Raw genomic sequence first — 13,164 nt, 5'->3', positions numbered from 1 at the left:
GAGAAATCAAAGAAAGGTAATTTTTGGTTCCTGTCATTTTTGTTGTTAGAGTTGGGATTCTGTTCTTTTGGCTGTCTTCTTTTGGTTTTGTCCAGGGATTACTTCCTTCCTTTGTCTAGGGTGTAGTTTCTTAGTGTTGGTGTTTTTCATTCATTATCCTTTGAAGGGCTGGATTAGTGGAAAGATATTGTGTGAATTTGGTTTTGTCATGGAATACCTTGGATTCTCCATCTATGGTAATTGAGTGTTTTGCTGGGTATTGTAGCCTGGGCTGGCATTTGTGTTCTCTTAGTGTCTGTATAATATCTATCTAGGATCTTCTGACTTTAATTGTCTCTGGTGAGAAGTCTGGAGTAATTCTAATAGGCCTTCCTTTATATGTTACTTGACCTTTTTCTCTCACTGCATTTAATATTCTATCTTTATTTAGTGCATTTGTCGTTCTTATTATTATGTTTCCGGAGGAATTTCTTTTCTGGTCCAGTCTATTTGGAGTTCTGTAGGCTTCTTGTATGTTCATGGTCAGCTCTTTCTTTAGGTTTGGGAAGTTTTCTTCTATAATTTGGTTGAAGATATTTGATGACCCTTTAAGTTGAAATTCTTCGTTCTCATCTACTCCTATTATCTGTAGGTTTGGTTTTCTCATTGTGTCCTGGATTTCCTGGATGTTGAGTTAGGATCTTTTTGAGTTACTATTTTTTTGATTGTTGTGTCCATGTTCCCTATGGAATCTTCTCTGCCTGAGATTGTCTCTTCCATCTCTTGTATTCTGTTGCTGATTTCTTTCCCAGGGTTTCTATCTCCACAGTTGTCTCCCTTGGGTTTTCTTAATTGTTTCTACGTCCTTTTGCAGATCCTTAATGGTTTTGTTCAATTCCATCCATTATTTGGTTGTGTTATCCTGTAATTCTTTAAGGGATTTTTGTGTTTCTTCTAGCTGTTTAGCAGTGTTATCCTGTAATTTTTTAAGGGATTTTTTTGTTTGTTCTAGCTGTTTAGCTGTGTTTTCCTGTAATTCTTTAAGGGATTTTCGTGTTTCTTCCAGCTGTTTAGCAGTGTTATCCTATAATTCTTTAAGGAATTTTTGCATTTCTTCTAGCTGTTTAGCAATGTTTTCCTGTAATTCTTTAAGGGTTTTTTTTGTTTCTTCTACCTGTTTAGTAGTATTTGCCTGTAGTTCTTTAAGGACTTCTTCCTGTTTAGCAGTGGTCTCCTGTAATTCCTTGAGGGATTTTTGTGCTTCCTCTTTGAGGGCTTCTACTTGTTTAGCATTGTTCTCCTGCATTTCTTTGAGTGAGTTATTAATGTCCTTCTTCAAATCTTCTACTACTATCATGAGATATGATTTAAAACTACATCTTGCTTTTCGGGTGTGGTGGGGATATGCAGGACTTGCTGTGGTAGGCATACTGTGTTCTGATGGTGCCCTGTGTTCTTGATTTCTGTTTGTAAGATTCTTAAGTTTGCCTTTCGCCATCTGGAAATCTCTCGTGTTAATGTTCAAGCTGTCTCTGGCTGGAGTTTGATCCTCCTGTGATTCTGTTAGCCCCTGTCAGCACTCCTGGGAATCCAACTCTCCCCTGCTTCCCCTGGGTCAGAGCACTCTCTGCAGGCAAGCTCTCCTCTTGCAAGTCAGGTGTCCAGAAGTCTGGAGCTCTGATCCTCCTTCTGAGTTCTGGGGTCAGAGCCCTCCCTGTAGGCTGACTCTCTCTGTGTGATCCAGAGGACCTGTGATCTCAAGGACCTGTGGTATGGGGAGTCCTCCTGAGCACTCAGCTGTCACCACTGGGGTTCAAAGGAGAGATGGCAGGGGTGGCAATGACCAGACCAGAACCCTGCCTCTGGGCGGGCATTGTTCCTTTGTCCCTGTTCCTGCTGGCACAAGCACCTCCTGGATTCTCTAGAGTTGATTGTGTTCCACTCACCCATGATCCTGAGGACCATGATCCCGAGGACCATGAGCCCAAGGATCTATGGTGTGGAGAGTTCTCTGGAGCTCTCAGCTGCCTCCCCTGGGGTTCTGAAGAGAGATGCTCCATCTTCCTTTTGATAGAATTTTCCTGTAACTCTCTAAGGGATTTTTGTGTTTCCACTTTAAAGTCTTCTAACTGTTTACCTGTGATTTCCAATATTTCCTTCTTAAATTCCTCCATCATCATCATGAGAAGTGAATTTAGATCCATTTCTTGCTTTTCTGGTGTGATGGTATATCCAGGACTTGCTATGGTGGGAGAGTTTGGTTGTGATGATGCCAAGTAATCTTGGTTTCTACTGCTTCTGTTCTTATGCTTGCCTCCTGCCATCTGATTATCTCTAGTGCTTGCTACCCTCAATATATCTGATTGGAGTCTGTCCTTCCTATAATCCCAGTTGATTCAGGATTTCTCAGATTCCAGATTTCTCTGATTCTTTGATTGTGGGCACCTGTGAACTTGAGATTCTGGGTGTGTCTGAGTTCTTGGCAGCCAAGCTCCTCTGAGGCACTCAAATACTAGTGTGACCCAGCTCCTGTTATCCTGGGATCCTGTTGTCCTAAGATCCTGGGCATGTGACAGTGAGTGGAAGTGGTGTCTCCTTTGAGGATGGTGGAGTTGTCTGGTTTATTTGAAACCAAAGTAAGCCAGAACTGATCAAAGGAACCTGAGTCTCTGGTCAGGAAAGGCTCTGGTGTCCTTATTCCTGCTGTCACAGGCCTGTCACTATTGGTTTGGAGCAGATGTTGTGTTCCACTCACCAGTGATCCTAAGATGACATGCTCAGTCCTCTAGGGACCGTGGGGGTTTTTACTGACTCTGCACCCTAGGTGATCTGTTGCTGGCGCAGACTGAAAGTGACTTGTGCCTCTGGTCAGGCCGGTTCTCTGCTTCCCTAGTGCTGTCTCAGGTCCCATGCACAATTGGATTGGAAGAAGTTGTGTTCCAACCACCAGTGATCCTAAGATCGTGTGGGCAGTCCTCTAGGGACCATGGGGATGTCTGCCCACTCTGTGCCCTAGGTGACCTGGTGCTGGCGCAGACAGGAAAAGACTTGTCACTCCTGGCTTTAAGGAATAATTTAGAACATTGGAACACTAGTGGAGGCTCACCTATGATACACCATACTAACGTGAGAATAGGGTTTGAGTAAATGGGTTATTGGAAATGCCAGGACTCCAGGAGGCTGAGTCTCTTTTGAAACTCCTTTTCTCAGTGTCCAGGTTTTCAGGCTTGTAAGCGAGTCACTACTGTAGTGGGTATGGCACAGCTCACATTTTTAAATATATTTTATTCTTTCACCCATGTTTGTATTTCTATGTCTATTTCCATGTAGTATTATTTCTTTATGATCCTGTTTCTTATAAATATAAACATTTAAAACTAGAATGTATTTGCCTTTCTTCTTTTTGTTTGAATTAGGTATTTCAATTTTATTTTGATTTCTTTCTTTTCTTTTCTTTTCTTTTCTCTTCTCTTCTCTTCTTTTCTTTAATTCTTCCTTCTTTGCTTGCTTGCTTCCGTCCTTACTTCTTTCTGACCTACTGATATTCAGGAGTATGTTGCTTAACCTTTACATTTTTTTTACATTTTCCAAAATTCAGCTGTTATTTATTCCTAGGCTTACACTACTGTGATAAGAAAAGATACCTGAAATAATTTGAATCATCTTCTGCTTAATGAAACTTTTGTTTTGAGAATGATATCTGAATGCTTAAGGGTTTCTCTGCTGTTGTTGATTCACAGAAATTCTACATGCTTGTGTGGTGTATAATGTTACTCAGATGCATTGTTTCTGTAATGGCTTTCCCTTCAGATGATTTATTAATCATTTAATGTGGGATACTGAATTCACCTACTACTGTTGTACTGTGGACTCTCTGGCCCTTTATCTCTGTTTACATTTAATTTATATGTTTTTATGCTACCATGTCAAGTGCATATGCATTTGCTATTGCATGTCAATTTAATGCATTGCCCTCTTTATCTTCATACAAGGTATTCTTTGTCTCTTACTACAGATTTGAACTTAAAGGCTTTATTGTCTGATAGGAGAATGTCTACACTTATTCTCATTGGTTTTGTATTATGTCTTTAGAATTTGTGTGTCCTTAAGGCTAAATTAGTTTCTTACAGGTGACATTTTGTTTAATATAATAGTGATAGTAATAATAATAGCTATATTATTATTATTATTATTATTATTATTATTATTATTATTATACAGAATCTCTTGTAGCAAATACTGGTCTTAAACTAGCAATGTAGCTGAGGACCCCTCTGGACATTTGATCTTCCTGCTTCTATCTCCTAAACACTACAATTATACTCAGGCATGTGCCACAATGTCCATCTTATGAATATTTTTAAAAATTTAATCAACTACTCTCTGTCTTCTAATTGGGGCATTAAATACACTTACATTTAAGTAATTGTTTATATGGAAAAATTCTTGTACAGATATGGTCTCAACAGTTCTCGCTTTGTGGTTATTTCAGCTAATGTCATCCCCATAACGTCCTGAGATGCTCTTGCTTTCCTGGCATCTGGGACTTTTATGCTTGCTACACCCAGTTCCCCATCTCCCACTGCTACAAACCTCTGTTCAATTTCCACATCATCTGTACATCTTCTCCATCTCCTACCATATATCATTTGGCCCATATTTTCCCCTCTCCCTCCTCTCTTCTTCCTAAGTCCCTCCCACCCTCTACTTCCTTTTATTATTTTTCCCCCCTCTAAGTAGGACTGAAGCATCCTGTCTTTGGTCTTCCTTCCTCTTATGCTTCATGTGGTCCATGAGTTCTATCATGGGTATTCCACGCTCTTTGCCTAATATCCACTTATCAGTGAGTAATCTGCCACATTTTTATAAGTTTCAGAGTGATGTGCCTTCATTTTTAAATTATAGTCACAATACTCTCAGTAACAATGTTACATACCTACATTCCTAACAGAGATATATGAAACAAATGTTCTCCAATCTTAACAATTATGAAATATTCTAAGAATTACTAATATTCCTAAATATTAATAAATTTACCAGAACTTAATTTAATTTTTAGTTTCTTGAATATTTATTTTGAATATATTGTATAACATAAATTACTTACCTTTCTAAATATTGATGACATATAGTAAACCATGATTTAATGGATAGTTCCTTAATTATTGATTTTGAGCATTTTTATCCTTATTATGCATAATATTATTCTTTCTCTGACTTGTATATTTTTTATGATTTATCCACTTGCAAGTTGTTGTTTTCTAATTTGTATTTGGGTGTTTTTACTGTTGCTTATTCTATACCTTATCCTCTTAACAATAATAGACATTACAAATATATACTATTTGCATAATCAACTACATAGAAATGGTTTAATAGCCTTGGTTCATCATATGTTGTCTTACAGTGCAGCTCTTAAGATATTTTTTTCAGTTTTCTGAGAAAATGCCAAATTGATTTCCAAATTGTGCAAGTTTGAACTCCCTTAAGACTCAGCTATACCATTCCTGAGTATATACTCAAAATATGCTTCAACATATTTCACAAAGGCACTTGCTCAACTATATTTATTGCAGACTTATTCATAATATACAGAAACAAGAAATAACCTAGATGTCTCTCAACTGAAGAATGGATAAGAAATATAGTTTATTTATAAAATGGAACACCATTCAACTATTAAATAGCAAGACATCACAAATTTTGCAGGAAAATGGATGGAACTTGAGAATATCTTCCTGATTGAAGTAACCCAGTCCCAAATGGGTGTGCATGGCATTTACAGTATGCACGCACCTATAACTGAATATTAGCCAAAAAATACAGGTACAGTGTTACACTTCACAGACTTCAAAGGAGCTAAACAAGAAGAAAGGCCCAAACAAAGCAGCTTGAATATCACTTAGAAGAGAGAATAAAATAGTCATGAGGCCAATGGAGGCAGGTAACTTGGAGGGGAGGGGAATGGGGGAATCAGGTACAGGTGTGGTGATGGACAGGAGAAATGGCTAGATGGCCCTGAAAATGAATGGAAATCTGAAATTGATGGGAGTGAGGAGCTGATGGGTATCTCTAGGACAAGACACAGTCTTGGAAAATGGAAGAGCCCAAGAATCAATGGAGGTGGCCTTAGCTGTTACATTGGGGATATGGAACCTGAGGAGGCCACCTCCTATAGTCAGACAGGAACCCCAGGGACAAGGTAGAGACAACATCCACACACAGGCTGCCTTGTCTGGCCTCAGTAAGAGAGGAAGAAACTTACAACTCAAAAATTACCCTGTCTACAAGTAATGCAGGCACAGGGCAGAGAGCATTGGCTAAGGGCATGGCCAACTAATAACCATCCCAACTTGATACCTGTCCAATGCATAAGCACCAATCCCTAACATTATTAATGATCTTCTGTTAACAAGAGCACGAGTTGTCCTCTGAAAGGCTCCAACAAAACACAAACAGTGGATGGAGCTTGGATATTCTTACTGAAGAATAGGAAGAAGGATTGGGGGTCCCAAATTGGATAGGAACTCTACAGAAAAACCAACAGATTCATCTAACCTGGACCCTTGGGGCTCTCCAAGTTTGAACCACAAGCTAAAGAACATATATGGGCTGGAACTAGGCATCCCATATCATATGTAGCAAATGTGTGCTTGACTTTCATGTGGTTCCTGAGCAACTGGAACAGGGGCTATCTTAAAAGCTGTAGTCTGTATGTGGGATATATTCTACCAGCTGGGATGCCTTGTCTGGCCTCAGTAAGAGAGGAAGCAACTAGCCTTGAAGTTCCAGTGTGGACAAGATACCCAGGGGAGGCAAAAGGATTGTGGGAAGGGATGACGGGGAGAGGGGACAGAGAACAGGATTTTAAAGGGAATAAGATAAAATAAAATAAAATAAAATAGGTTTCCTTACCTGAAAGTTATATGTGACATGAATTTTAAGTATTTTATAGCATTTCAAAGTTATAATCAATCTTGTATCATTATACATTAAAATGAATGGATTAAACTTAATTTGGGGACTTAAAAAGATATATGAATACTGAATTTCAGTACAACAAAAGAATTCTGGATGTGTGTTTGAACATCACATCCCCTGTCCTAACTCTAGCACCAAATGTGACATTGTAAACAAATTTTCTCATTAGCCATGGTAATATTTATTATCCCTAATCAATAGCATTTGCCATAGCTATTTTACTTTGTTTTTAAGAATAACCAAAATAAGTATTTTTAAAATATTTTAAAAATCATTCCAGAATAAATAAGAATCCTAGTGTGTTACCTCTGTATTTTGGGACTCATTTCAATAGAGAGATTGATATTCAGAATTTTTTAAAGTGTCTAGTAAATGTTCTTACAAACTAAATTCTATGCTAATATAAGAGGTTAAATTCAACTCAATTAATCATTTTGATATTATTAGATTGTGTATATTATCCAATACATTGAAATTTTTTTAAAAAATTATAACCAGGTATAATTTTTTCTTATCATTTCTTTCAGTAGAAATTTTTTCATATACATATGAATATTTTCTAGAAAGTATCCCATAAACTACAAGTTTGAGGAGAACCGATTCATTGGAAAGAAACATGTTTAGGTTTTCTTCGTTTTGTTTTATATTCTATTTCTCATAACAGTTGGAAAATTTGGGAAAAGTAGTTAACCTCTTTGAATTTCACATTCTTCACTTTTAAAACACTACACAAATTTTGATAAGAATTATTACAAGATTATCTATTAAAAGTATGTACACAATACCACAGAAATTTAGCAAATGGTAGAGATAGTTTATTTTGTTACTATTGATGCTATTTGTAATTTTTATTATCAGTGTAGGTATTAAATTCTGATAAAATATCTGTATTAATTATATCTTTGAGTTTCCTCCCTATAGCAATGAAAATGAAGTAGAAGTTGTTAATGCTCTTTTGCACCAAGTTATAATCCAATATTCCTACTAATCATTCAACTGAAATCTCTGCTGTGCTTGCTTCCTACATTTTCTACATCATTATTTCAGCCACCACTGAGATGAAAATGGGTCATCTGGAGCTCCTTCACAGAAATTTTCCTGTACATTTAATGCAAATGAATCCATAAATTGAATAAATACCTTCAGCTGTAATGCTTTCTTATAGTAGAATTTTTATTGTGCTTTGTGAAAATGATAGTTCATAAGCTCTCTTTTTCAATTGTTATTGGGTCCAATATCACCCCCTTTCAATATCCTCTTTTTTGCATTCTTCATTGTTTTATCTACTTTAATATAACTCACTGAGATTGGGAATTCATCCTACAAATAAACAAGCAAAACATTCCATTTAATTTTATTCACTATCTTGAGAAGGTGCATTCTGGGTATTACTCTGGGAGTTTTCTAAATTCATGAAGTAGAAGCCATCAGTGTCCAATTAATTACACAAAATCATAAGAATTATAAAATTTAAATAATTCTCAATATATTCATTACCAGGGAAATGATCTTTTTGTAAGACAATATACTTATTGCGATATTTTGAGCCTTAGATATTTAAAATCAACCAATATATATTTTACTATTTCAACAGAGAGCGTGAGTTATGATGGCCTTTTCCTCGGTCTTGTCAGTTGGCAAATGTTCAGAGAGCCAGTAGTCATTTTAGTTTGTATGTATGCCAAGAGAAGCTGTTAACATGTTTGTCACTTCATTTTTTAACATATTCTTTCTTCTTTATTTAATAGTCAATGCCCTCAACCTGTGTGTGTGTGTGTGTGTGTGTGTGTGTGTGTGTCTGTCTATCTGTCTGTCTGCCTGTCTGCCTGTCTGCCTGTCTGCCTGCCTGTCTCTCTGTCTCTGTCTCTGTCTCTGTCTCTGTCTCTGTCTCTGTCTTGGCATGTATATATTCCCTACATGAGTGAAAACTTCTCTCAGCAGCCAGCTGCCACAGGCCAATCAGCTGTAAGAAAGCACAGCTTCAGAACTGTCAAAGAAAACAAATATGAAACAAATCACAAAGGAGACTTAGCCAGGATTATTCCTGGAGATTCCATGCCAAGTATGCCAGGGTGCTAGAGTTCATCATGAAAGCCCGAGGTAGGGAGGTAATTTGCCTCCACAGTTGCAACCACTCTCACAGAAACACCATCCATCACAAGGAAATCTCCTGACACTTGCTGTGGAAAGGTTGATTACCACAGAAAAGGCAAGGGCAACTCGGTCTGCCTATCCCTTTGATATTTATGCCAAGACTAAGGTTACTATGGTGATAAGCAGCTGAAGTTTGCAACAGAAGCTATGCATTCACCTATTTTTGAGTGTACTGATTCATTTGTAAACCTATCTTTATAGAGATGGAGTGGGAAGAATGACCACAACTTTGATCCAACGAATATTTCTTTAATGGTGGCCGAGAGTGGGATGAAAACGAAAACACCTGAGCACACCTTGCATCCTACAACAACAAAATCACAGTGGATGCTGTTCTACAAACGATATTATTTCTAACTGTATTTGGGAAACAATCACAAAGTAAAGTAAAGCTGGTTTGCATGGAAATAGACTTGACTGGAAAGTAACCTGTCTATTGGGCTATTGTGTTTTCCTTGTTCTGGTTCCCCCTAATCACATCTTTCTTTTATTTTTTAGCTTGTGTTTTAATAGAGTCAGGTAATGAAAGGAGGATATACACTAAGGACAAAAACTCCTGAGCCTAGCACTACAACATGCTGAGCTAGCTTCTACTAAGTCTAAGCCACCCCTAGGTAGGTGATACATTAAGCATTCACTTTTTCAGGCTCTGCTGACATAGTAATTACATAAATTCTACACTGCTAGCTTAGAAATGGAATGTCTGATATACTTCGGACATGTACTGTTTGGGGCACAGAAGAATCTACCTGTTTATTTCTCTTCATATGAATGACAAATTAAAACAAAGAATTCCTTTGAGTTTATTTTGGTCCCAAATGATAACACCTGAGATGCACATGGATAATATTCACATTCAAATGAACTACACTACTGCATAACCAACCATTCCCCTCTTATTATTTGTGACCCCTAACCGGTTTTTCCTGCTGTTAGCTCAGCATCTTAATCCATACAATGTGACCCTTTGCCTTTGTAGCTCCTGTAGTTCAGTAAAGAAAATAAAGTCACCCATCACATTACCATATGAACTCTGGTTCCATATGGAGAACTACCTTTACTTTAAGACCTTCTAATACTTTTACTTCAGTTGCAGGGAGAAAGAGCTAGTGATCATTTTTATGACTTTTTTTTTCTAGCAGCTTAGTAGATATTAAAAGAAAAGTATGATTATAGAGATTTACATATCACACAGAAAAATGTAAGAGTTAAAGTTTTTTGGGTGGAAGAAATAACATATGTCTGGAAAGGTAAATCAGCCTGTTTACATTGGATTTTTTTTTCTAGCAGAATTGACAAACAATTGAAGCTGGCTGAGAGTTAATATGCTATTTTGATTCTAAATTACTGGAAAGAACACAGCTCTAGGATAGATATCTTAGTTTTTACCAGATTTTATTGATAACTATGTGAACTTTGTGCCATCAGTTCATTTCTTGGATTTCATCATCCTCCATAAAATAGAAGACGTAAAGAAAACCTTCATTGTTCATTTTCTATTATGATATTTATCAGTTCTGTATGTTGTGAACTCTCTGCCTTGGTTATTACCAGCACTGATCCTCGAGCATTCCCAGGGTTCTATCATCTGCAATATTTCTGCAACTTCATGGTTGACTGAATCTCTGTGACTAGCTCTTGCAAATTAAAATTTCTGTACAAATTTCTGCAAGTCGACATGTGCCAGAACATTCATTTTCCAGTGTGAAACTCCTTGCAACTAATTTTCTCTGTTGAATAGCTGTCAGAAAATTCAAACTGAAAGCTTGTCCATTAGCTTGAGCTTCTGGAACATTTTCATTGCTGGCTTACTCAATGTATATGTGGTATTGAATGAACAATACATATTTATGATGTTGACAAATTGGATTTGAGAAGTTATTAATATTTTATATTATATTAACATATTAAGTTGCCATATCATAATAATGTTAAGTTATTAATATAAATAATAATTACTATTTTGGATGATATATCAGTCTGTTTTGGAAAGGCTACCACTAATTTGGAGATTCTTAATATACAATCAAAGGTGTTAAATAAACTGTTTTAGTGTCATTCTGTAGATAAATGTCATTTTGGTCATATTCACTAAAATATAGTACAGAAATAAAGGAAATAAATTTATTTTTATATTTTCTGAGGTCTAATATGATTATAGAAGCCATACAATTGAAAGAAATCAGGAGTGGGGGTTACATGGGAAGGCATAAATGGAGGAAAAGTTAGGGTGAAAACAAGGAAATTATATTTTAATTCCAAAAAAGAAAATGATAATATAAGACAAAAGTAAACTAAATAAATAAATGAAGAAAATAACAGTAAGCATATAAAATAAGCTATCCTCAAGAAAATATCAAACGTTAACATACTTGAATCCATTGGACGGAACACAAGTTCCCCAATGTAGGAGCCAGAGAAAAACTCAGGGAGCTGAAGAGGTCTGAAGACCCATAGGAAGAACATCAATATCAATTTGCCAGCACCCCAGAGCTCCTTGGAAGAATACCTCCAGTCAAAGAAAACACATGGTGGAATTTGGGGCTCTAGCTGCATATGTAGCAGAGGATAGCCTTGTTGGTCATCAATGGGAGGAGAGGCCCTTGGTTGTGTGAAGGCTCTATTTCCCAGCATAGGGTAATGCCAGGACCAGGAATGAGAGTGGATAGATAGGGGAGCAGTTGGAGCGGTGAGGGTATAGGGGATTTTTGGCGGGGAAACTAGGAAAGGGGTTAACATTTGAAATGTAAATAAAGAAAATATCTAATAAAAAAGAAAATTATATAATGAAATTTTTGGCATTTTATTGATATTTTGTTCATTTACATTTCAAATGCTATCCCCAAAGCCACCTATACCCTCCCCTCCGCCATGCTCCCAAATTTAGTGTTGTTATACACAAAGTAGATTGAGGTAATACATTGGTATAGTTTAATAAATGCTATTTAGCATTTTGGTAACAGAAGGCAAATATGAAAATCCATAAGAAATTAATGACTATTGAGAGAGGAAAATCCAGCATCACCAGGGGTAAGCCACCTAACTGGCTATGGTCAGCTCCAAATATATATACCTGTGTGAAAAAAAAAATGGTCTCAGAGGCTTTATTTTAAGGCTCTATACATATAACATTAATAACTAAAAAGAGAATATATATATATATATATATATATATATATATATATATATAACATGATAGTAGGAGAGCTTGGAAGTAGAAGAGGAATGGTGTGAGGATTACTGAAGGGGAATGAAGATCATCACAATATATTATATAGATGTATCCAGTGCCATAATGAAATCCAATATTTTGTACAAAAGTAAATGCAAATAGAATGAGAAAAATAAAACCTTTAAAAAGCAGGCAGCTTCTTTTGATAAAGTAGATAATTCTGGGTGTAAGGGAAGCAAGAGAGATTAATGGAATATATATGGCATGAAAGCAACAGAAGAAATTATTTGGGTGTAAGAAGATGAGAAGCACAAACTGGTTTGAGCAAGACCTAAACAAGAACAACATCATTAAACATGCTGATATCGAAGGTGGAAATTACACATGATCCTATAGCCAGGCAAAGAACTACAGACAAATAAGGAATGTGAGAGGGAGAATTAGTTTGTTCCAGTGATGATACCCTTAGTTGGATTTTTGTAGGCTTTTCTTAAATCTAACATAAATTCAATGTAACTCAAACACCAGGTCAATGCAGATGACAAAAATTTATTGTAACCAAGCATCTACTGATCAATTAGGAACACAGAACAGACTCTGGAGATAAACTGTGACCTTGAGGGGGACCTTGTACAGCATATTTAAAGGATGTTAACATAAATCCTGGAAGAGTGGACTGTATCATGGTCCAATCATATTTTCACCTAAGGTATTGAGCAAGGGTGTTTCCATCAATCAGTATAGGAGTAGATTCCTGGGCCTAGGATCATGAACTGAGTTTGACCCTGCCAGCAAGATGGATAACTTGTTCTTGAGATGTCTGGACTCAGACAACTGTTCCCTTACAGGTTGTACTTGAGATATTAGGACTCAGACAA

This window comes from Mus pahari, chromosome X, assembly GCF_900095145.1.
Source record: "Mus pahari chromosome X, PAHARI_EIJ_v1.1, whole genome shotgun sequence".
In the NCBI taxonomy this organism is placed as follows: domain Eukaryota; kingdom Metazoa; phylum Chordata; class Mammalia; order Rodentia; family Muridae; genus Mus; species Mus pahari.
Note: the sequence above shows the minus strand (reverse complement) of the source record.